The 26,004-nt window shown below is 37.3% G+C and overlaps 1 protein-coding gene across 1 annotated transcript in view; it reads right to left on the bottom strand.

The window, feature by feature from the left end:
- Positions 1-26,004, bottom strand: part of LOC130708142 (uncharacterized) — a 154,872-nt gene that overhangs the window by 113,132 nt on the left and 15,736 nt on the right. The gene's annotated exons all lie outside the window — the stretch shown is intronic.

Raw genomic sequence — 26,004 nt, 5'->3', positions numbered from 1 at the left:
ATTAATGGGCAAGTAAAAAGATGGTTTGAGAGCATCTCAACCATAATTCATGACATATGGAAAAAATGAATTCAATGTAATGTAGACCAAATAGATTTACACTACAAATCTACCAGTGTCTTGAGTTTGTTAGCACTTCATCCACCATTTTGAAATTACCAGTTGTGATACTATATTTCTAAATTATTTCTGAAGCTATGCATATACCCAAGCACTCTTCCTTCTTAGTTTTAGCACTCCTAAATATATCTTCATATATTTACATTTTGCATCCCCTGTAGATCAAAACCATGAACAACAGTTTGTGTTCCCTCTGCTGAGTAAAGAAACATGTGCAAAGAAAAATATAGTGTCAAATATTACAAATATCTGCTCAGAAGTTCAGAAGTATGGATGTTCATTACACTTATTGTGAATTTGCCAAATTAACATTTAAAAAATAGAGCCCTCGCCAAAGCATGGTGAGCTCCGGTTCAGTAAAAGACCAGAAGGGAAACTGAAGTAGATGACTTTATTACTCACAGGTCCTGAAATAATTAATAGCAAACCTTGAGGGCCCGTTCATGAAAGCCAAGGCAAGATGCAGGCAGACAGCGTGGCAGTACTTGGGCTCATGCCTTCGTCAGTGACAATGGGTGAAATTCTTTGGGTTTCCAGGCTTAAGTGTGTATTGTTGAGTTAAAACCAAAATGAGCAGGATTCTCATAAGCTCTGAAGGTCTTACTGAAGGGTTCCATGAGAAGAGGGACCAGGGTTTCTGGAAGACAGAGGATCACAAGGGCTGCTGGGGAAGACACAGCAGGAACTTACATTTGCCTGTGAATTTGCAGCCAGTTTTCTAGTGCATGTGCTCACAGGAATGGTTGGTGTCAGTTCAAGGCACCTGCAGTTTGCCTGGCTACACAAAATGATTGCTGAGGAAGCAGTATCAGGCAGTGGTTTTGGTAAGCTCTCAACAATCCTCCTGTATAAACCTTGCTACAACTACCATAATGTGCCAGCAGTTACAAACAGGAGGAAAAGATACAATATACAAATTATGAAAAATATAATCTCAAACGACTTGAGTGCTAAGACAAGTAGAAAAGGGATTACTATAGATGTCATCCCACTCTGTCCTTAAATAGTTTTTTTGTGATCATCTGTTACCTAAAATAATGCTTAAATAATATGGAAGAAGTTAACTTTCATTTATTATACAAGTTTATCATATTATTTAAAATTGAGTTTTATTAATTAACACACATTAAGTTCACATACAGCCTAAATAAATCTTTAACAATCCACTTATGATTCTCTATCAAAATACAGATTACAGAAATTCAGAGTCATTCTTGTTCTTCTGATAGAATGATCTGAGATTGTGATTTATATCATTTACAAAAAAGAGGCTAATTATTTAGTAAACATGCATGTACATTACTTTTATAACCACTTATGGAAGGGTTACCTATACTTTTCTTGGATACCAATAAAGTAATTTGAGAGTTGAATGCTATTAATTATTGTTTTCAAATAATCTCAAATAAAGCCAATATAAATATACTGATAACAATTATACCTGTCCAAACATTCATCCCTTGATCCTGTGATCAATACCAACAAATAAATTTTATAAGTGTTTGTCTTTAGATTATTTTCCACAATATTCTGATTTAAAGTAATGCCGAAAAAGAGTTATTGACTGAATGCTTTCTACTACGTATTCTGGTATTTAATTAGATTTTATTTTTGATTAACTACTTACATTTTTTCATCATTCAAGTTTCTTTCCATTATGAACTCTCAGGTGTCTTCTAAAGTATATATTTAGGACTAATATCTTTAATCACTTACTACGTTTGTAGGGTTTCCCTCCACTTTGGACTCTCCGATGTTGAGCAAGGTGACAATCCTGATTAAAAGCTTTGTCATATTCTCTACATTTGCACAGTTTTCCCTAGTAGTAAAATGTCTAGAAAGTTTTGAGAGCCAGTTAAAGGCTTTGGCAGATTCCCTACATTTGTGAGGTTTCTCTCCAGCATGAACTAATGCTGAGTAAGATATGAACACTGATTAAAGGCTTTGCCCCATTCTTTACATTTGTAAGGCGTCCCTCCAGTATGGATTTCCCTATGTCTTCTTAGATTTAATGACTGATGAACGCCCTTCCCACATTTATTACACTTGTAACGTTCCTCCCTAGTATGAATTCTCTGATGCTGAGTAAGACTTGAAGACTGGTTAAGAACATTACCGCACTCACTGCATTTGGAAGTCTTCTCTCCAAAACGAACATGCTTAACACACAGTAAGATTAGAACTTTGATGAAAGACATTTCTACATTTATTACTTTTATAATGGTTCTCTGAAAATTGAATTCCCTGATGTTTCATAAGATTTGAGTCTGGGCCAAAGTTATTCCCTGTTTCAAGGCATGGATACCTTCTTGCTCTATTATAAATATTCCTGTGATTGTTGAAGATAAGAGCTCTTGTTTAAGGCCTTACTCATTTTATTGCACATGAAAAGTTGTTTTGTATTACCTATACTATGATAACTATAGAACAACGCTGGCTGGATCAAGACTCTCCCATTATTATCAACATTACAGGTTTTAGAATAGGGAGAAATTTTTTGTTGGTTAAGGAATAAAGAACACTTGCTAGTGGATCTCCCAAACTGATATTGGGATTTTTTTCTTCATTTTTAAAACTCTTGTTTTCATATGTGAGTATTTGCAGTATAGACTAGATGACTTTCCAGGTTTTCCAAATTTCCATTCAGAGAATGTGTATAATTTTAAAATGATGTGCATTTTTACATACAAAAACATATTCTTCTGCCAAAGTTACTGACTTAAAGTGGAGTTTTTCTCAATTTGATTTATATCCTTGGTTTATTTTGGCAGTAATGTTTTTCCTATGGGAAATTTTCCTAATATGATTATATCCATAATAACATCCTTTTAGTCCCTCATATGCCTGCTTACATTCCCAGTCTATCATTAAGTGTAAATTTCCAAGGCGACAGCTTTCAAATTTTCTGAACAGCACTTTTAAGAATAAATCTTCTATGTCTGGCTTTTTTGGCATCAAACCTGGGATGTCATGAAAAGATACAGATGAAAGATACCAAATAAATTATCCCACCTAATAATCTCAGTGAAGATACTCTACAGTATTAGGTATATTTGACAAATGGTTACCTAAATTAAGAATAAAACAGAAATTACCCAAGTAAAATCGTAAGTGAAAGCAGAGATATAATAAATAATGCTATAGAAATAAAAGTAATTATAGGAGGGTACTATGAACAATTATACAACAAATTTGACACTTAAAAAATACATGAATATCTAGAAAGATACAGCCTACTTAGACTTTAGCATGAAGAAATTTTAAAAATCACATTAAGCTTGCAATTATTAGGCAGACAAAAATACTAATTTTAAAGAATTCCCAACAACAACAAAAAATCTATGAACCAGATGAATTAACTAGATAATTCCAACAACATTTCAGGAAAAATTAATACAAATTCTCAACACATATTTCTGAAGTTTGAAGAAGGGAGAAATTATCAGGACACTTTCTATTAAGCCAGCGTTACCCAATATAAATTAAAGCAAACTACTGGAATATAATGAAGATTATACATGAAAAGACCACAATTATCAATATACTCAATAGTGGAAGACTGAAAGATTTTCCTCTATATTCCAGAAAAATGTAAGAGTGCACATTCTCACCACCTGGATTCAACATAGTACTGGATTTCCTAGTCAAAATGATCATACAAGGGAAAAAAGGCATCCAAACTGGAAGGGAAGGAGTAAAATATCTCTGATTACAGATGACAAAATCTTATGTAGAAAAACCTAAAGCATCCACATTAAAAAGAAAATAAGCACAGAAATCATAAACAAATTTAGCAAATTTCAAAATACAAAATGAAACAAAAACTAGTTGAGTTTCTATACACTAACAAAAAATAATCCAAGAAAGATATTAAGAGTATATTTTCATTTACACTAGCTTCAAACAGAATACTATATTAGGCATTAATGAAGGAAGTGAAAAACTTGTATGATAAAATTTGTTAAAACTGCCGGAAGTAACTCGAGAAGATACAAATAAACAAACACACATTCCATGTTCCCAGATGGGAATACTTATATTATTAATTGTCAATACTACCCAAGGTGATCTATAGATTCAGAACAGTCTCTTTCAAAATCCCAAAGACACCTCTGACAAAAATAGAAAAGTTCCTTCTAAAATGTATGTGGAATATCACAAAACATTGACTATCAAAACTAACCTGATAAAGAAAGTGGAAAGTTGGAAGCATGACACTTCCTGATTTTAAATATACTCCAAAGCTATAGTTTTCAAAAAAGGGTAATGCAAACATGCAGACAGAAAAAGAATAATTGATGAGCACAGAGAGCACAGATAGAAGGTCTCATATTTATGTCAAAGAATCTTGAACCAGCCTATAGCACACGACTGGAAATGGATTGTCTCTTAAACAAAAGGCACTGGAAAAATTGGATGTTTACATGTGGAAAGAATGATATTGGACTCTTACCTAATGCCACATACAAATGTTAACTCTAAAAGGATTGAAGGGACTTCTCTGGTGGTGCAGTGGTTAAGAATCTTCCTGCCAATGCAAGAGACATGGGTTCGAGCCCTGGTCCAGGAAGATACCACATGCTGCAGAGCAACTAAGCCCACGCACCACAACTGCTGAGCCTGCTCTCTAGAGCCTGCGAGCCACAACTACTGAGCCTGCACACAACTACTGAAGCCCACATGCCTAAAGCCCGTGCTCTGCAATAAGAGAAGCCATGGCAACAAAAAGCCCCCGCACCATGACGAATAGTAGCCCCCAATCTCTGCAACTAGAGAAAGCCCATGTACAGCAACGAAGACCCAACACAGCCTAAATAAATAAATAATAAAATGATTGAAGATTTAAATACAAACCTATAACTTATAAACCCCCTAGAAGAAAACATAGGAGACATTTTTTATGACATTCGATTTGGCAATGATTTTTTGGATATGAAACTAAAAACTCAGGCAAGAAAAGCAATACAGTTGAATGGGATGACAACATATGTAAAAACTTGCCCACATTAGAGGAAACAGTCAATGAGGGTGGAAAGGCAACCTGCGGAAGGAGAGAAAATTTTTGCAAAGCATGTATCTGCTAAGGAGGTAAGGTATAAAATATATAAATAACACCTAGAACACAATAACATCAAAAAACAAGTAATACAATGTATGGGCTGAAGATTTAATAGACATTAATTTAAATAAGATATACAAATAAACAACAGAAATGTGATAGATGCTCAAAATAAGTAATTATTATGGAAATAAACAACACGACCACAATGAGGTATCACCTCATACTGATTAGGATGACCACTACATACATATATATACATTCATATAGTATATAGCAAATGTTGACAAGGATATGGAGAAATTCGAATCCCTATGCATTGTTCAAGGAAATATAAAAGAGTATAGCCAGCATAAAAAATAATATGGAGTTTTCTCAAACAATTAAAGATAGAATTATATGATCCAGCCCTCCCACATCTGGGTATGTATATAAAGGACTTCAAAGGAGCATCTGTTAGAGATATTTTCACACTCAGTTACTTTGTAGCATTACTCACAAAATAAGTAATAGATGGAACCAGTCCAATATTCATGAATACATGAACGGTTAAGAAATGTAGCATATACATACAATGGATCACTATTCAGCTTTGAAAAAGTGATGGATCTTGTCACATGATACAACGTGAATAAATCTAAAAGACTTTATGTTGTGATATGCAATAGTCACAAAGGAACGGACAGTATATGACTTCCTTTATGTGAGCACTCTGATAATGAAAAAGTGGAATGTTAGTTGACAGAGGCTTGGAGTACAGGGAAATGAGGAAGCGTTTGTTTAACAAGTATTCAGTCAGTTTTTCATGATGAAAGTATCCAGAGATCGATGCCATAATCATAATTATATTCATTATATACGTGAATATAATTAACACACTGAACTGTACAGTTAAAAATGGTTAAGATGATAAATATTATGTTTTACCCACAATTACAAATTAAATACCCAAAATAGAAGTGTAAAACTTATCAAAAATTACTTCTTTTTTTGACATTTCCCTTGACCTATGGTTACTTAAAATCATTCTGTGTAATTTCCATATGTTTGGGGATTTTCCAAATATCTTTTTAGTATTGATTTCTAATTAAATTCCATTGTAGTCAGAGAATATTTGCTCTTTATTTTCAATCCTCTTCTTATAAATTTATTTTATTTATTTCATTTTTGGCTGCGTTGGGTGTTCGTTGCTGCGTGTGGGCTTTCTCTAGTTGTGGCGAGAGGGGACTACTCTTTGTTGTGGTGCACAGGCTTCTCATTACAGTGTCTTCTCTTGTTGCAGAGCACGGGTTCTAGCCATGTGGGCTTCAGTAGTTGCAGCACGTGGGCTCAGGAGTTGTGGTGCACGGGCTTAGTTGCTCTGCAGCATGTGGGATCTTCCTGGACCAGGGCTCGAACTTGTGTCCCCTGCACTGGCAGGCGGATTCTTAACCACTGCACCACCAGGGAAGTCCCCCCCAAAATTACTTTTAATTCAAAATTTTCTCTCACACAAATAACTTCATTTAAAAAGTAGATGAGAAATTAAGACTATTTCCATAACTACTCACCAAGATAGAATAAAGCAAACAGTGATCATTAACCAAGAAGACAAAGTTGATAAGTCATAAGCACAGTAGGGGTAATAATTAAACAAACAATCACATATATTATTGGCAACATATGGGAGATTCAAATTTGAATTCAACACCACATTGTCTTAAGTGTACTGAGTTGAAAATTATCATTTACAGACATGAAATATAGGTTAAAAACAAAATGAAATTAACTAATTTGGGGGAAACACACTATAAAAAAGGAAGCATATTGTTGTGGATTTTCTAAAGAAAAATAAGAGAAAATTTATTGACCTGAATTCTGAATACAATATATACGTACTGTTAAAAAAGAATCTTTCTAATTAACAATAATTTTCATCTGTGAGGGATAAATGAGGAGTTTGGGATTAGCAGATACAAACTACTATACATAAAATAAACAACAAGGACCTACTGTATACCACAGTGAAATATATTCAGTAACCTCTAATAAAAATGGAAAATATGAAAAAATATTTATGTATAAAGGAATCACTTTGCTGTATAGCAGAAATTAATACAACATTGTAAATCAACTATATTTCAATAAAAACTTATTTTAAGAAAGTAAGTTTTGGGCTTCCCTGGTGGCACAGTGGTTGAGAATCTGCCTGCTAATGCAGGGGACACGGGTTCGAGCCCTGGTCCGGGAAGATCCCACATGCCGCGGAGCAACTAGGCCCGTGAGACACAATTGCTGAGCCTGCGTGTCTGGAGCCTGTGCTCCGCAACAAGAGAGGCCGCGATAGTGAGAGGCCCGCGCACCGCGATGAAGAGTGGCCCCCACTTGCCGCAACTAGAGAAAGCCCTCATACAGAAACGAAGACCCAACACAGCCATAAATAAATAAATAGATAAAAATAAATTTTAAAAAATAAAAAAAAGAAAGTTTTATGCAAATTTTAATCCTTATATACTTCCTATGTTCTGCATTCCAAATAGTGCATTTAGTAAGGCTTACTTATTACATATTACTATTTAGTAAGGCTTTCTTATTAATATAGGGAACAGACTCTCCTTTATTTTTTTTTCCAGAACTCTGAGGAATTCAAGACCACTAAGGTCATCCTGTCTATTTATACATTTTCTTAATCCTACCCAAAAGCTGATCCTGCATCCAAATGTAAATGAATCACTACATTTTCCCATTCTTCCCTAGGAGCCTGAAACCCAACTCCACCACTATGGGACTCTTGGATATGAATGCCTTCCTGTGTTAATCTCTCAAAAAGGGAGTATTTTCAATACTTGAACATCATTAATTCATGGTGAGAATTCTTCAGACTCTATAGAGAACATGGAGGCTGACTATCAAAAAAAGGTTCTGGGAAATAAGAGAGAATTATTCTAAAATGCTGTTCTTGACTATCACAAGAATAAAGGAAAATAAAAGTATTTGAAAACAACCTCCCTGGGAACTTCCCTGGTGGTGCAGTGGTTAAGACTCCGTGCTCCCAATGCAAGGGGCCCGGGGTTCGATCCCTGGTCAGGGAACTAGACCAGGGATGCTGCAACTAAGAGTTTGCATGCCACAACTAAGGAGCCCACCTGCAACAACTAAGGAGCCGGCGAGACACAACTAAGACCCAGAGCAAACAAATAAGTAAATAAATAAATAAATAACAACCTCCCTAGGCAGTGAGAAATGGAATATTTCCTGCTGTATCAGTAAACAAAGGATGCCACAAGAATCTGCGATTGCAGCCCTCCAATGTGAGCCCTTGAGCCCTGAAAAAACCCAGGAAGGAAAGAATACCTGTCATCTAGCGGCCATCAGGCTGCAGCCACTCCCTACGGTGAGCCCTGAGGAAACTCAGGATTGTGAAAACACAGGATACAAGCCCCAGATAGGTGAGATGCATATCAAAGGAATGATTTCGGTGAGCCCAGACATCTTCCCATACATAGAAAAGCACTAAATTCCTTAACTTGGGCTAGTTGGTTTTCTTTAATTAACAATAATCTTTTGATGTTCCCAACTACCTGCCCTTTGTTGCAAGACTCCTATATATCCTAGCTCCCCCCTCACCCCCACAGCAGTTCTCTTAGAGTTACTTGACATGCTGGGCTTGAAGTCCTAAAAATTCCTACTGAATAAAACATAACTCTCGACTTTTAGGTTGTGAATATTTTTTAAGTCGACGGCAGGAACATCAAAAGTTCATGATTAACGTTTTGTAGGTTCTCAATCCAAGACACATCAGGAGGAAAAGCAGACACAGCCTCTGACCCAGGACAGGACATTTACCTGAGAAGCTGCCATTTCCGCCTCTCCTTCCTCCTGCTTTAGGTCGTTTTCTCACCAGTATTATGTTGAGGAATCACATCAGCCTCTTGGGAATATACCTTCAAAGATGTCAGCACAGCTCCCTCACCTGCTCTCAACACACCCACAGGCAAAAGGACCTTGAACTGCTGAAAAGAGTAAACTCTCCTGTCCTCTGTCTCAAGAGAGGTTTAGGAACAGTCAGCTCCTACAGGAAGATCAGGCTGTGAGGTTCTCCTCGCTGTCTGTGCATGTTCCTTCCTCATAGATGTCCACACCTTCAGCTACAATGAACTGTGTGGGCTGCACTGACTTTCCTCTTCCAAACTCAGGTAGAGCAGACACTGCTGCCTCTCCTTGGACTAAAGCTTGCGCTCAACTCTCACAAATATTCCAAGAGCCCACATTTAACCCTGGCCTCATCTTAGAATCACCTGGAGCACTTAATTAGCACAGCACTGATGCTCTCACACAACCAATAAACAGACTCTGTGTTGAAGGCACAGGTGATGTTATTTCTTAAGACTGGTCATCTGATCCTGGTGGGAAGCTGGAAGGGAACCACTTAGCTAAACTTTTCTCTTTTTTTCCCTGAATACAAATGAATACAATTTTTTTTTTCCTGAAAACACAAAGTGAATACAAATCCTTCTGTGATCAGTTCCCCACTCTTAAGAAGTTACGAATCTGCAGGTTTGTGGTGGAACCCATAAATATCACCTTTAACAAGTTCCTTCTTGGTGCAGGTATTTCCCCCCCAACCCCCATTTTCAGTTGCACTCAGCTAGAGAAATCACACACAGCACACCTGAGACCCCTGGAGTAGTGTGAGGATTTGGGGTGGAAACTTCTAGAAGCACAGGCTCTTTCAGCCTGATTCCCTGGGGAGGGGCTCTTCCTGGAATGGACGTGGCCCTGTCATTACCTAGTGCATCTCTACTTGGGGAAGGGAGGTGGGAGGTGAATGGCTGGTGGGAATCACATGGTGGCACTGGGGTTGTGTGAGGCTTTGCTGTAAGAATTCTTCCCAAGGTTACCCTGAGCCAGTAGGTCCTCCCACCCCCTCCCCTCCCTGGGGCCACAAAATGATTTGCAGCCTGACCACATCTCTGCAGGTGAGGGAGCCTCCAATTTCTCCAACTTCAGAAACCAGGGGAACGAAGGTGTTTACATCACAGATGTCTCTGAAAATAAACCAAAGGCAGCAATGGAGGATTGATTAAAAGTGTGTGATGGGAAGGGACAAAAGCCTTTGAAAATGATGCCATGAATGCATATTTGATGCACAAAGTCATGATCTATGTTAAGTAACAAGGCACATTATAAGTGAATAAACAAATGAGAATTTTTTGCTGTTGTTGCCCCGTTGTGTGTTTATTTCTGTTTTATGAATTGTGTTGCTACCGTTTGTTCTCTCCCCCATCTTAGTTACTTATATTTTATTACATTTTTAAAGGACATTGATGAAGGTAGAAATTAGAGATGCACATTCTTTTTTCAAATATTATTTGAAAGCACTGATTATTAAAATATTAAGTGTGCGAGTAGCGATACCAATATATATGTTTTTTAATTTTAAGATTTTCTTATAAAAGGTTTCGTTTCACAGCAAACTTGAGAGTAAGGCACATAAATTTCCCATCTACCTCTTGCTCCCTCACATTCATTGGCTTCCTCAATATCATCATCACCAGCAGAGTGGTACACTTCTAACCATTAATAAATCTTCATTGAATCATAAATATTTCAAGTCCATAGTTTACCTTATGCTTCACTTTTAGGGATGTGCATTCTATGGCTTTGGACAAATATATGACATGTCTCTATCATTATAGTTTTACACAGAATATTTTCATTGTCCTGAAAATCCTCTAGACTTAGGCTATTCATAGCCCCACCTCTGCCACCCCTTTGTAAACACTGAAATTTTTACTGTCTTACACGTATGCCTTTAGGAAATACCGTATTGTTAAAAATCATGCATTATGTCGCCTTTTCAGATTGCTGGCATGTGATGTGGGTCATCTTTCCATATGTTTATGTGCCAAGCGTCTATCTTCTTTGGTGAGCTGTCTGTTAAGTTTTTTGGCCCAGTTTTTAATCAGGTTGCTAGTTTTCTTATTTTTTTTTATCTTCCTATCCAATGTGTGTTCATTTTATTTCCTATTCTTGTCTAATTGCATTAGCATGGACATCTAGTACAATACTGAAAAGTGGGGAAAGGGGAAAACCTTGCTTTCTACCTGAACTTAGTAAGAAAGTTTTGTTTCTGACCATTAAGTGTGATGAAAGCTCTAAATTTTTTTTTGTAGATTTTCTTTATTAAGATGAGGAATCTCCTTTCTCTTCCCAGTTTACGGAGAATTTTTACCAAGAATGGGTGTTGGAGTTTGTCAAAAGCTTCCTCTGCATATTGACAGGATCATATTTTTTTTCTTCATTAAGGTGTTGATAAAATGGATACAAGTAATTAATTTTTGAGTGTTGAAACAGCCTTGCCTAACTGGGATAAATCCCTCTTGGTCTAGTGTACAATTCTTTTAAAACATTGTTGGATTCAGTTTGCTTCTTTTTGGTTGAGGATTTTTGCATCTTTGTTCCTGAGAGATATTGGACAGTCATTGTGAATATTAATAGTATTTTGTCTGGATTTGAATATTCTGGCTTTGACGTAGTCATTCACTGGGGAAAATTCTGAGTCATTATCATTTCAAGTATTTTTCATTCCTTTTTTTTTTTTTTTTTCTGGTATACCCATACACATATGATGCACTGTTTTAACTGTCACACAATTTTTGTATGTTCTGTTTGGTTGATTTTTTTTCCAGTCCATTTTCTCCTTTCTTTCACATGTGGAGGTTTCTACTGAAATGTTTTCAAGCACAGATATAATTTTCCTCAGTTGTATCAGGTCTACTAATAAGCCCCTCAAACACATTCTTTATTGTTGTTAGTTTGTTTTATGTAGAGCTTTTTAAAAAACTTTTATTGATATATCTCTCTGCTTCCATTGCTATCTGTTCATGCATGTTTTATATTTTATCCTTATAGCCTTTAATATATTAATTGTAGTTGTTTTCAATTGCTGCCTGAGAATTTTTCCAAATTTTAAGCTCTGCTTCTAGTTTGATTAATGCTTCCATATCTACATTTTTCCCACTTCCCCCCGTTTATTATAAGCATTTAAGAGAAATCAGACTGCTCCTACAACACTTTGCATAGAAACTTCCTCAGCCAAAGTTCCAATTTTATCGCTTACAAGAACTACCTTGCAGAGAATCCTAGGAGAGGACCACATTTCAGGCAAGCTCTTTGCCACATTAAAACAACAATGACCTCACCTCCAGTTTCCAAAGAAATGTTCCTCATTTCTGTCTGAGACCTCATCAGATTGAGCTTTATTTATTTGTTTATTTTAATTTATTTATTTAATTTATTTATTTTGGGCTGCATTGGGTCTTCGTTGCTGTGTGCGGGTTTCTCACTGAGGTAGCTTCTCTTTGTTGCAGAGCACCGGCCCTAGGTGCACGGGCTTCAGTAGTTGTGGCTCGCAGACTCAAGTTGCTCCACGGCATGTGGGATCTTCCCGGACCAGGGCTTGAACCCATGTCCCCTGCATTGGCAGGTGGATTCCTAACCACTGTGCCACCAGGGAAGCCCCAGATTGAGCTTTAGAGTACACATTTCTCTCAAAATTTTGTTTACGGACCGTAGGTATTCTCTGAGATGATTGAGGCTCTCTCTAGAGCTCTCCCCTATTCAGAAGGAACACTGACCTTTCACCAAAATTGCCCTTAATAGTTCTTTCACAGTGATACAGGCTTTTTCTGGCATGCAGTTTCAAATTCTTCTATATCCTATCCATTATGCAGTTCCAATAACACACATTTTAAAGTATTTTTTTTTTCAGTTGTACCCTTACTTCTCATACCAATTTCTGCCTTAACCTGTTTAATTTGCTAAAAATAATACCAGAGACTGGGTAGTTTATAAACAACTGATTTTTTTTTTTTTCTCTCACTGCGGTAGGGGCTGGGAAGTTCGAGATCAAGGCACCAGCAAATTCAGTGTCTAGTGAGGACACAACTTCTGGCTCAAAGAGGGGGTCCTCTAGCTATGTGGTCAAAGGAGAGTAACGGCAAAGGAGCTTTTCTGGGGTACTATGATGAGGGCACTAATCCCCTTTATGAGATCACTTCCCTCATGACCTAATTACCTCTTAAACTCACCACCTCCTAATACCATCAACCCTGCAGCTGGGTTTCAACACAAGACTATTGGAGGAACCAATGAGAATACTGATTATTCTTTTACTGCTGGAAGGTTTGAACATTGTAAATTGGCTTACATAGTCCCAATATACCTAAATTGGTAAGCAGGACTCTCAATTTTGTTGTTTTATGAGTTACTCATGTAGCTCATTATGAGCCAGACATGTAATAAAACCTTTTGAGAGGGATAGTGAGATCAAGTCCCCTGAACTGCCAACAAATAAAACATGATGACCATGGTGAAAACCTGGAACTTTAAAGGATGGAGGCACTCGGGCTACATCCTTGTGCACCACTCCTGGCAGAGAGAGGGATGTTGGTCTCACATCTAACTTCTCACTTCTCTACCTGTGCTTCTCCCCAGTGGAGACACGCCCTCTAAAACTTGTAAGATAGGGAAATACATCATGTAACACATCGATTCCTGCTATAGATTTTGAAGCAGCAAAAAATCATACGACATGGAATTCATCAAAAAGGTTGTATCCACCTTGTTATGGGAAGCTTCCTTCCCCAATGTAAACACATTCAAAACCCTGTGAGTTGAGGGTTTTTTTTTTTTTCTCCCTAAGTGATCACCCTAAGAGGATTTTAACATCTTAAAGTGTCAGCTGCTCTAGCAATATTGTACCATTCTCTGGACAAGCACGTGAAATAATTCAAAGGGCTAGTTATGGAAGCCTACCAAGAAGGGCTGCTTAAGATAATAGGAGTATTTCCTATTGGCTCATTTCCTTTTGGCTCTTCACCCTAAGATCTCTGCTAGCTTCCTCACTTTGTAGCTACCACTTATCTAGAGTGTAAACAAGATAAGGGGCTTCCCTCTCTCTGCCCATGAATGCAACCATGCTTCACCTCACAGTCCTTAGTGATTCCACACTCCCCTGTTCCTAGTGCCCCTACATTCATGACATCACATAAATCAGAAGGGTGACATGTGTACCTGTATAAAACACGCTAAAATATTTCAGTTTTTCCCTTCCTCATAATTCCCATAAATACATTTGGCTTTTTTTTTTTTTTTTTTTTTAGTGTATCCTAAGTAAGTATATTAGTTGCAAGAGGTATCAGAGCACATCAAAAGGAGGTGCCTAGGGGGCTTCCCTGGTGGTCCAGTGGTTACAACTCCATGCTTCCAATGCAGGGGGCGTGGGTTTGATACCTGGTCAGGGAGCTAAGATCCCACATGGCGTGCGGCACAGCAAAATAAAGTAAAATAAGATAAAATAAAATATTTTTTTTTAAACTTAAAAAAAAAGAAGAGGTGCCTACACACGTTACCAGCAAGATACAGTTCTGTTTAATTTCAAGCAGCCTATTGGCTCCCTGCAGCTCAACCAATAAACTTAACAATACTTTTGAATCACCCAAAGCTCTGCATCAATGTTGGTAACTCACTGATCCTCACTCCTTCCACCAGAAGGACAACAAAGAAAAACTGAGCACATCTAGGCTGCTTCCCTTATCCCCACTTTCCACAATTAGCTGCATTAACATATAGAACAATGGAAGGCACTTAACTTCCAACTCACCCACTACTCGGGCTAGAGAATTTGCTTCTTTTTTGGAAATGTTCTCATAATTACCAATCAGATGTATCAGTATAAAGGAGCCTCATTTATTCTAAGAAAGTCATGTATCTCTTGACATTCCATCATCACTAAACCTGGAAATAAATTTGAAGTGTCTTTGAATTTACCATATTTGCAAAGACCACATGTTAAGCTGACAACTGCATAGATTTTGAAAAATAAAACCCACATTTTAGATGCCTTAATATGAGACAAAATGCTTTATTTTTTATGACACAACAGGCAGCTAGAGTTTCATCATCACCTATCTTCCCTTATCCACCCCATATCCCAGGGGGTGATGCAAAGAGGTCCAAGTAGATGCTACACATGGGAGAGGTTTGGATCACAGCTGAGGATTCTTTAGTTTAAGACACCCCAATCTCTGAAAGCGGGTTGCAAGCAATCCTGCCCAACCTTTGATCAGAGTGAGACATTATGTTTATTATATTAGTCAGGCAATTATTCTGCCCTTTGCTGCAGTCAAAACACTACTTACATCTTCCAGTTTAGTGTGTGGTACAAAATTCTTGAACAGAGAGTGCAAGCTGAGGCTGATACAAGATGTGAAACAATATGGGAGGCCCATGTACACTCACCTCCTAACATGTTGCAAGTTCCCGTTTGAAATGTGGGAATAATCAATCCTCTGAGTAAAGTTTTTTGTCCTTAAGGACGACATTTATTTGTAGTACCATGGGATTGCTAAAGATTTCAGGAGGCAGGAAGAACTGGAGGGAATGACTATGAGAATTCACAGAAAATGTCAGATCCCTGGGTAAGATGATGTTTATATCAGGGAATCAATGAGACTTAAGAGCAATTGGAAAGAAAGCTGAATAATACATTTTAAGAATAAATGTAACTTTTTAGACTTGATAGAAAAATATTGTTTACTATGATACAAGAAACTGATTCTGTGTGGATTGCTAACCTAACTTTAAAGCTAAGTAAATAAATTTCTTAAGGGACTTCCCTGCTGGCGCAGTGGTTAAGAGTCCACCTGCCAATGCAGGGGACACAGGTTCTGAGTCCTGGTCCGGGAAGATCCCACATGCCACGGAGCAACTAACCCCGTGTGCCACAACTACTGAGCCTGTGCTCTTGAGCCCGCGAGCCACAACTACTGAAGCCCACGTGCCCAGAGCCCGTGCTCCCCAACAAGAGAAGCCAGTGCAGTGAGAAGCCTGCGTACTGCAACGAAGAGTAGTCCCCGCTCACCACAACTAGAGAAAGCCTGCGCAGCAACAAAGACCCAACGCAGCCAAAAAATTAAAAAAATTAAAAAAAATAAAAATTTCTTAAGAAAACAAAGGGGAATATCTCCATGGCTTAGAATAGGAAAATAATTCTATAACAGAAAAAAAAAATAAGTAAAACAATGAAAATCACAAATTAGATAATATTAAATTAAAAATTGATAATGATTAAAAGACACAGAAGGAGAGTCTGAGAGAGACTCATATTAAGCATGTACAAAGAACTCCTACAAATCAATAAGACAGCACAAGAACAGAAGTGCGATGATTAACCAAAAAACTTTTCAAGAAGAGGTTACTTAGTTCTTGGGTAATTAGGTTCAATATTAACTGAACATTTGAAAACGATGGTTCACTTTCATAGTAATCAATAAAGTGCAGCATAATCAATATCTGGAATTTTCACACATTAATCAGAAAGCTAAGATGATAATGACAGGAATTATTAATTGTTGGCATGACTGCATATAACTAAGAGTCTCATTCCCTACTGATGAGTATAAAAATAGACACTATCGTTTTGAAAATATTTGGAAGTATCTAAAAATGATGAACAGATGAAACAATTCCACTACTACATATATACCAATGATTAATTCATACTTGAATCACCAAAACACAAGTTCTAGAATTGATATACCAGCATTATTCTTAATAGACACAAACTGAAAATCACTCATGCTGATACACAGTGGAATAATTAATACTTAAGTATTTACACAATGGAATCATAAACAACAATGGCAAAGTGTGATTAACAACAACAGGCAACAATATAGTTATATTCACAAAAGACATAAATAAAAATCCAGGTACAAAAGTGTATATGCTCTGTAATCCATTTACATAAAATTAAAAGTAGGAAAATTTGATCTGAATTGTTAGATATCAGAACAATAGTTACCCTTTCTGGTAGTGACTAGGAGGGGAAACAAGTGCATCTGAGTGTCTAACGATTTTCTGTTTCTTTATCCAGGAGCTATATACAGAGTATATTCAGATTCTGAACTTCTGAAATTTGCTGTTTACATATAAAACGTCTCTGTGTCTTTACCTGTTTTTTAATACATATCTCCAATTTTTCAAAAGCAATTTTTATATCCATGAGTCACCAAAGTAGAAGTGGAATGCTTTAAATAATTGACACTGTGATCATCTTTTTAAAGTAAGCTAAAATTCTGAGATTATTAACTAAGATATACTGCTCATGTAATTTTCAAAGAGAAGGGATAAAAAGAATTATTTTTAAAAATTAATACAGAGGAGTTAAGATTAAAAAATAACAAAATAGAACAGGTTCAGTGAAGAACACACAGTAAGATGGAAAATCTAAACCTAAAAATGTCCATTACTATAGTAAACATAAATAGACTCATGCTCCTGTTAAAATCAAATGTTTTTTCAATACATGCAATTAGATTTTTTTCATGAGATATACATAAATTACAAGAATTAAAGTAAAAAACAGGAAATATATTCCGTGTAATTTTAAACAATTAAACTGTTAGCCTATGATATACTACTTAAAGTAGGTTTTAGTTTAAAACAATTTCTTATTATTGTAATTAATATTATTTTTCAATTTCTTGAACAATATTTCAATGTTACTATAAGGAAACAATTTGGATATACATATGCATATATATGTGTGTATGTTTATATGCACATATAGGTATACGATTTATAGATGTGTTTCATATACATACTATATACATACTTATACCCACATACACACATCATATATATATATATATATATATATATATATATATATATAAGCACACACACACTCACACTAATGTATTATGTATGTGTATATGTATATACTTTTTCCTTTGCTTCTTTGTAGTCTAATAGATGGAAAATATTTAGGTGGTAAAATAAGCTACCACAGGTTCAATGCATACAGGTTAGGTCAAGATAATTCTATTGTGTTAAAAAAAAATGTAGAATCCTCAATTCCACGTATCAGCTTCATAATGCAAATGCAAAGAGAACTATATTTTTTTTCTAAAATTTAAGAATACCCATTTTGCTCATTTGGTAAACTACAATCCACAACTTTTCATTAAAAACCTAGATTTATGGCTTGTCCCCTCCAAACCAATATTTCCCCACTCTTCCAATTTGAATGAAAGTCTCTATCAGAAAGTGATTTCCCCACATTAGGGAGAAGAACTTTGCCTCCTGAACACTCTCTCTGGCAAAAATGCCAAACTAGCATCCACATACGACAAGGAAAGAAACCCTACTCTGTTACGTATCTCCAACTGCAAGCAATTTTACCCCGGATATCATGTATTAAATATCAGGTCACAGAATGTCTTTTTAAAAAACAGCAAAAACAATCTTTGGGCTCTCTTTCACCCATTCTGGTTCTAACTGGATATTTCCAAATGAAAATATTTTATATATAAACAGCACATACAGCTCAATACCAAAAAAACTACCCAATCAAAAATTGGGCAGATCTAAATAGACATTTCTCCAAAGAAGACATCCAGATAGCCAACAGGCACATAAAAAAAATGTTCTACATCCATAATTATTAGAGAAATGCAAATCAAAACTACAATGAGGTATCACCTCACTCCAGTCAGAATGACCATCATTAAAAAGTCTACAAATAATAAATGCTAGAGAGGGTGTGGAGAAAAAGGAACCCTCCTATTGATGGGAATGTAAATTGGTGAAGCCACTATAGAGAACAGTATGGAGGTTCCTTAAAAAACTAAAAATAGAGGTACCATATGATCCAGCAATCCCACTCCTGAGCATATATCATAGAAAACTACAATTCAAAAAGCTACATGCACTTCAGCGTTCACTGCAGTGCTATTCACAATTGCCAAGACGGGGCTTCCCTGGTGGCGCAGTGGTTGAGAATCTGCCTGCCAATGCAGGGGACGCGGGTTCGAGCCCTGGTCTGGGAGGATCCCACATGCCGTGGAGCGACTGGGCCCGTGAGCCACAATTACTGAGCCTGCACGTCTGGAGCCTGTGCTCCGCAACAAGAGAGGCTGCGATAATGAGAGGCCCGCACACTGCGATGAAGAGTGGTCCCCACTTGCTGCAACTAGAGAAAGCCCTCGCACAGAAACGAAGACCCAACACAGCCATAAATAAATAAATTAATTAATTAATTGAAACAAAACAAAACAAAACAATTGCCAAGACATGGAAACAACCTAAATGTCTATTGGTAGATAAATGGATAAAGAGGATGTAGGGAGGACCTTCCTGGTGGTCCAATGGTTAGAACTCCACACTTCCACTGCAGCAGGGGGCCCGGGTTTGATCCCTGGTCAGGGAACTAAGATCCAACAGGCATGTGACACAGCCAATAAATAAATAAATAAATAAATAAATAAATAAAAAGAAGATGCAGTACATATATATATAATGGAATACTACTCAGCCATAAAAAAGAACAAAATAATGCCATTTGCAGCAACATGGATGTAACTAGAGACTATCATACTAAATGAAGTAAGTTAGAAAGAGAAAGACAAATACTATATATCACTTATATGTGGAATCTAAAATATGACACAAATGAACCTATCTATGAAACAGAAACAGACTCACAGACATAGGGAACAGACTTATAGTTGCCAAGGGGGAGGGATGGAGTGGGAGGTTGGGGATTAGCAGATGTAAGCTATTATATACGGAATGGATAAACAACAAGGTCTTACCGTGTAGCACAGAGAACTGTATTCAGTATCCTATGATAACCATAATAGAAAAGAATATGAAAAAGAATGTAAATATATATATATGTATAACTGAATCACTTTGCTGTACAGCAGAAATTATCACAACATTGTAAATCAGCTACACTAAAATTAAAATGGGGGGTGCTTAGCACAGAGTTACTCAGAAATGGGCACAGCTTTTCCTAGAACCCAAAAGCAGTGGAAGAGCAGCCAGATCATGCAGGTCGTCACAGGTCAAGACCAGGATTTTGGCTCTCAGTGTGGAGGTGAGGGATAATCCCTGGAGCCGAAGGAGAATACATGGAGGATTTAAGAGCACAAGAAACAGGCAGGAGATGTCCCCCTATGACAGTGACAGAAATAAAACTAGGCTTCACAAATATCATTTCCACTGAAGCAGATCTTCCCAAACCGTACTAGGTTTGACAGAGGTTTGACTTCCTCTGTGATCTTTGGACCTCTCACCTGCATCACCTGCGCTATCTATTCACACATGCCTGGGCATATGGCTACTGTCTCCATTCCTTTCACATCCCAGAGATCCTTCTTTTGCTCCAACAAGGTGACCAGTTCTGGCTTAGAGAACACAAGACCTGTCCATTAAAAAGAGCAACGTAAGTTTTGCTGTAGATGCGTCAATTTCCAATCTAGTATTGTGCTCAGGTGAGAAGAGAAGGCATTGTGGAATGTTAAAATATTTGAGAAATTAATTTCCCCAAAGACTGTTTTTTGAAAGAACATTTAAAATACTAGGCAACAGGTAAAAATCAGTTCCTGCGATCCATGTCTAAGTAATAAATAAGGGGTGGAAATCTGATCTTTAGTGTATTTTATACAAATGAACTTACAGAATGACCAGTAATCTAGGGTGAAAGATGCAGATCACCTCAAGAAAGAGGAAGGTTATCCATTGGCACATATATACAATGGAATATTACTCAGCCACAAAAAGAAATGAAATGGAGGTATTTGTAATGAGGTGGATGGAGTTAGAGTCTGTCATACAGAGTGAAGTAAGTCAGAAAGAGAAAAACAAATACAGTATGCTAACACATATATATGGAATCTAAGGAAAAAAAAAAAAAGGTCATGAAGAACCTAGTGGCAAGATGGGAATAAAGACACAGACCTACTAGAGAATGGACTTGAGGATATGGGGAGGGGGAGGGGTGAGATGTGACAGGGTGAGAGAGTGGCATGGACATATATACACTACCAAATGTAAAATAGATAGCTAGTGGGAAGCAGCCGCATAGCACAGGGAGATCAGCTCGGTGCTTTGTGACCACCTAGAGGGGTGGGATGGGGAGGGTGGGAGGGAGGGAGATGCAAGAGGGAAGAGATATGGGAACATATGTTTATGTGTAACTGATTCACTTTATTATAAAGCAGAAACTAACACAGCATTGTAAAGCAATTATACTTCAATAAAGATGTTTAAAAAAAAAAAAAGAAAGAGGAAGGTTAGAATCACGATCAAGCCTTTCTGACTATACCCACAAACTCCCAATTTTTCCTAAAAAGCAGGAACCTGAAGCTCTATCATAGGAAGCAGAAGATTTCAGGAAACAATCTACATGTGAAGGAATCCAAACCCTGTGGGTGGATAAGGAATTCTGGAAGAAAGGTATCCTCACTGAAGGAGACCAGTTTCCTATACTTCTCTAACATCACATCCCTGTACAAATCCTGTTGATATTGGTCCAGGCATTCCCACTCCTCTTGAGATAAATCTATGGCCACATCCTGGAATGTCAGCAGATTTTGAAATTAAAAGTACACATGCCATGTCGTCACAGGAAGAGTTCATTATGTGACCCAAGAAGAAAACAGCAAGTTAAGAGAACTGGTTTTAATTTAGAAGAGTGTCTTGAATTACCCAATAAGATCGTTTTGTACACAGTAGTATTCTCTGTTTATATTCAATGTATTTCTAACTACAAGAAAAGGAAATAACATGTGATTCACAAAACCACTTTACAGACTGTACTTATCTGGAAGACTAATTATAAAATGATGACATCAGCACAGGCATATGCATTTTTGAGTGTTTTATATATATCATACTAGATAAAATGTGTGTGTTTCTCAGAAGGAAAGGCCATGGTGAGATAGAAATGTACTTTCAATTTTGAACAGGCACACAAGTACACTGGGGATGCTGTAAAAATGCAGATCTCATTTAGGAATTATGGGGTAGTGCATGAGTTCCACCTTTTTAACAAGCTCATTTTTCACTAGTGATGCCACAGTCTCTGATTCATTAACCACAATTCTGAATAGCAGAGATAGTAAGGAAAGGTTAAGAATTCACAGTTAACTTGGAACTGTAAGTGTTTTATGGCTTTTACTCATTTAATAGAATAGTAAGCATACCAGCAACAATCCTTTTTTGAATATTTACTATATACTACGTATATTTCTAACATTTTTTGAAAAGTATTGAGTGCACCCCATAAATAATTTAAGAAAAATAATATTACTGTTTCTCTGTTTTGAGATATTTTGTCAAACACTCAGTAAATATTAGAGCTTGGGTTTTATTCCAGTTTACCCGAACTAAAATTTACCTAAAAAGAACAATTCAAATTCACAAAGACAACACTAATTAATGTTTACCGCAGATTCTTTAACTGGCAAGAATAACAGAATCAAGAAAAAAGTGGATCAAATGTTGACATTTCAAGCACACAGACATACATTTATTTGGGCACTTTGTACATATTAAAATTGATACTGAAGAAATTCATGCCAATGAAATCAAGATTATTTTAATTGAGTAAATATAAATCTATTTGTGGATGATACTCTTTGTGTTTTAAAGATACACAGGGTGAGAATATATACAATAGTATAAAATAAATTATCGCTACTGGTTTTGAATTTTTATTTCTTTGAAAACTTTTATTATTTTTGCTGAGCTATATCTTAGAAATTGAACACTGTTGAGCATATCTTGCTAATATGATCCCTGTGAACTTTTCTGAAAATACAAAGAAGTGATAAAAAAGAATATGTCTGTGATATGAGCGTGGAATATAATGAAAACTATCATAACCTAGGCTTGACTGATGAAAACCTGTAGCTGATGTTCTTGCCTAATAAAAATTAGTAACATGCTGAACGCTTAACTAATGGTGACCTATAGAAATGTTTTAAATCAATGACAAACATTGTCTCCATTTAGATTGTTATTGTACATTTTATATTACAGGGTCATTAAACTTCCATGGAATATTAGACATACAGGATTCCCACCTAATACAAACAGGCTTCCCTTATCTTTGAGGGTGCAACAATCAAAAACAGAAGTTCACATACACAGTAGAAAAAAAGGCATAGCATGTAGTCATTTGAGAGCTGAATTACATAAATTTTCCTTTTCAAAAACTCTCAAATAATGTTAATGTCAATATAAATAAGGATACATTGAAAATAATTATACCAGTTCAAATATCCCTCTCTTTGATCCTCTTATCCATACTAACAAAATTAAGTGTTTTAACTTTGTTTTATTTTCTATAAGTTCTGATTTAGAGTAATACCAGAAGAGAGTCATTGACTCAATGCATTCTACTATATATTCTCTAATATTTATTTAGATTTAATTTTGATTAAATACATTGGTACATTTTTTACATCATTCAAGTTTCTTTCCAGTATGAACTCTCTGGTGTTTTCTAAAGTGTGTATTTAGGACAAACGTCTTTCATCACTTATGACATCCATAGGGTTTCTCTCCAGTACACACTCTCTGATGTCGAGCAAGGTGACAGCTCTGGTTAAAGGCTTTGCCACATTCTCTACATCTGTAGATTTTTTTTGCCCTAGTATGTATTTTCTGATGTCTAGAAAGGATTGAAAGCTGGTCAAAGGCTTTGTCACATTCTTAACATTTGTAAGTCTTCTCCCCAGTATGAATTCTCTGATGTTGAGTAAAGCTTGCACACCATTTAAAGGATTCGCCGATCCTGTACATTTGTAAGGTTTCTCTCTAGTATCAAACATCTGATGCTGAGTAAGATACAAATGCCGATTAAAGGCTTTGCCCCATTCTGTACATTTGTACAGGCAATTTGCATTCCAATTTGCAATGAAAATTCCCTACAATCCTAAGCTATTACTTGTCTTTTTCACTTTTATCTCTCACAAGGGCACAGTGGGATTTTCCAGGAGCCACATGATGTATGCCAACACCATTGTTCTAACAACTAAGAGAACATGTGCTTGTAGGATTGGAATTTGGGGGTGATTTTGCACCTTACTCGTACACTTCTAATAACCAGACCGCATAGGTCACCTCTAATCACAAAGCCTCAAATAAATCCCACTCACTCTGTCTCTAAAGTACGGATAGCCATTATCACTTAAATCTGGCAGAAACCCCAACTTGGAAGCAGAATGTCTATATGAGGGAAGGAATAATTCCAATGGGAAATTTAACAGACTAGTAAGGAACAAACATGTTATTCAGTCATAGAGCCTTAGCATGGGGCGAAGATGCCGGCTAGGTACACGCAAAAGCAGCAAGTGCAGAGTGGCAGAGTAGACACCAGAGCCTGGTGCTGGAAGACAGGGGTTCTCAGCCCTGGCTGCCCATGAGGTGTACCGGGGGAGCTTTCAGAAGCTATCATGCCCATGTCCCACCTTCTAGGGATTCTGGTTTCATTGGTCTAGAGAGGGTCCATGCGTGGGAATGTTTTAATAACTCCCCAGGTAATTCTAATGTGAAACTAGTTTTAAGAATTACAATTACAAATGATGAAAGATACCAAAAAGTCCTTGCCTATTGAATAATATATTTTGATACAATACGAGCTGTTGCCTATACTTTATTCTTTCCATTCACACAGTCTTGGGGCTCTTCTTGAATTTGCAAACCAAAAGAGGAGGGGAGACACTAAATTTTTCAACTCATAAGGCACCTATGGTTCAACATTAACTTGGACCACTGCTGTCAGCAAGGCAGGACTTAAGTAAAGGTACATTTATTTTACAAATAGGTGGCCCAGCAAGCTAGAGAGCTTTCCAAAAAGTCATTCAGCAAAGTTGGGTTAAGCCAGGAATAGATCAAAATGTCAGGCCAAACCAGTCAGCCACATCCATAGCCTTTAGAAGGTCTGTCTTACATTTATTGGTCTGATCTAAACAGCTCAAAACAGTGAGGTCAGTTAGATCAACCTGGGCAAGACTGCCAGAATTCTGAGCTGCCGACTTTGGGACAGGATTTCCTGCTGCCCCTTGCCTGGTGTCAGACACCCTGCCCCAGTGACTGAGCCCTAACCTCTCCATGGTGGCCCACAGACTGCAGAGGAGTAGAATTTGGCCATGACCACAGGGCTCCTGACACATAAAGAGCTTAACAATATCCCCAGCCCATACCTACAATGAGCTCCTTCTGAAAGTCTCAAGTTCTTAAAAGTTTTCTCAACTGGAACTGCCTTTGCCCAGGAGACCCGTTAAACCTCAGGGCAGATTTGCATCTCCTCAGAGCAGATGATGACTGAAAAACAAACAAAACACAAAGCCAGGCATTTGGAAATACAACACATGACACCCTCAGAGGGCAGGCAGACCCTAACCAAGCCTGTCCAGGGGCCCAGGGCAGGAGGGGAAAGCGGAATGCAGCACAACACAAGTCAGGAAGCCCTTTCTGTGTCCTTTGGGTGAAGGCTGCCTCAAATGTTGTAATTTGGTTAACTGACCCCAGTCCTTTAGGGATGCTGGAAAAGAGGCTTCTTAGCCCCACAAGAATTCACCAGATCTCTTTGTCTTTGGATGAAATGACAGCCTGTGTGGAAATGAATCTCTCCCTGCCCTCTGCCATATGCCCTTCAGCATATGTGTCTTTCTTATAGTATTTTCAGTTTGTCTCATATCAGGGTGATTTGTGTTTATGCTTGTCTGTCTTCTCCACTAGATCATAAACCAGAAAGACAGATGTGGTGCACTTTGCACTTTCCCATGGTGGGAGCCAAGTATGTTTGTTGAATATGACAGAAGCTTCTAGAGATGAAATTTTCAAAGTGGCCTCAATTAACATTGAGTCGAGCAGCTCTTTAGCAGGAAGGCAGCCCGGTGGGTGAGCTGAGAGAGTGAAGAGGGCCACTGCAAGACTGGAGTGCAGGGAGAGGGTGGGGGGGAGGTGTCAGCGGCGTGCTG

The sequence above is a fragment of the Balaenoptera acutorostrata genome, chromosome 4 (genome assembly GCF_949987535.1).
Source record: "Balaenoptera acutorostrata chromosome 4, mBalAcu1.1, whole genome shotgun sequence".
NCBI classification, from domain to species: Eukaryota; Metazoa; Chordata; class Mammalia; order Artiodactyla; family Balaenopteridae; genus Balaenoptera; species Balaenoptera acutorostrata.
Note: the sequence above shows the minus strand (reverse complement) of the source record. Positions and strands in the feature narration are given on the sequence as shown.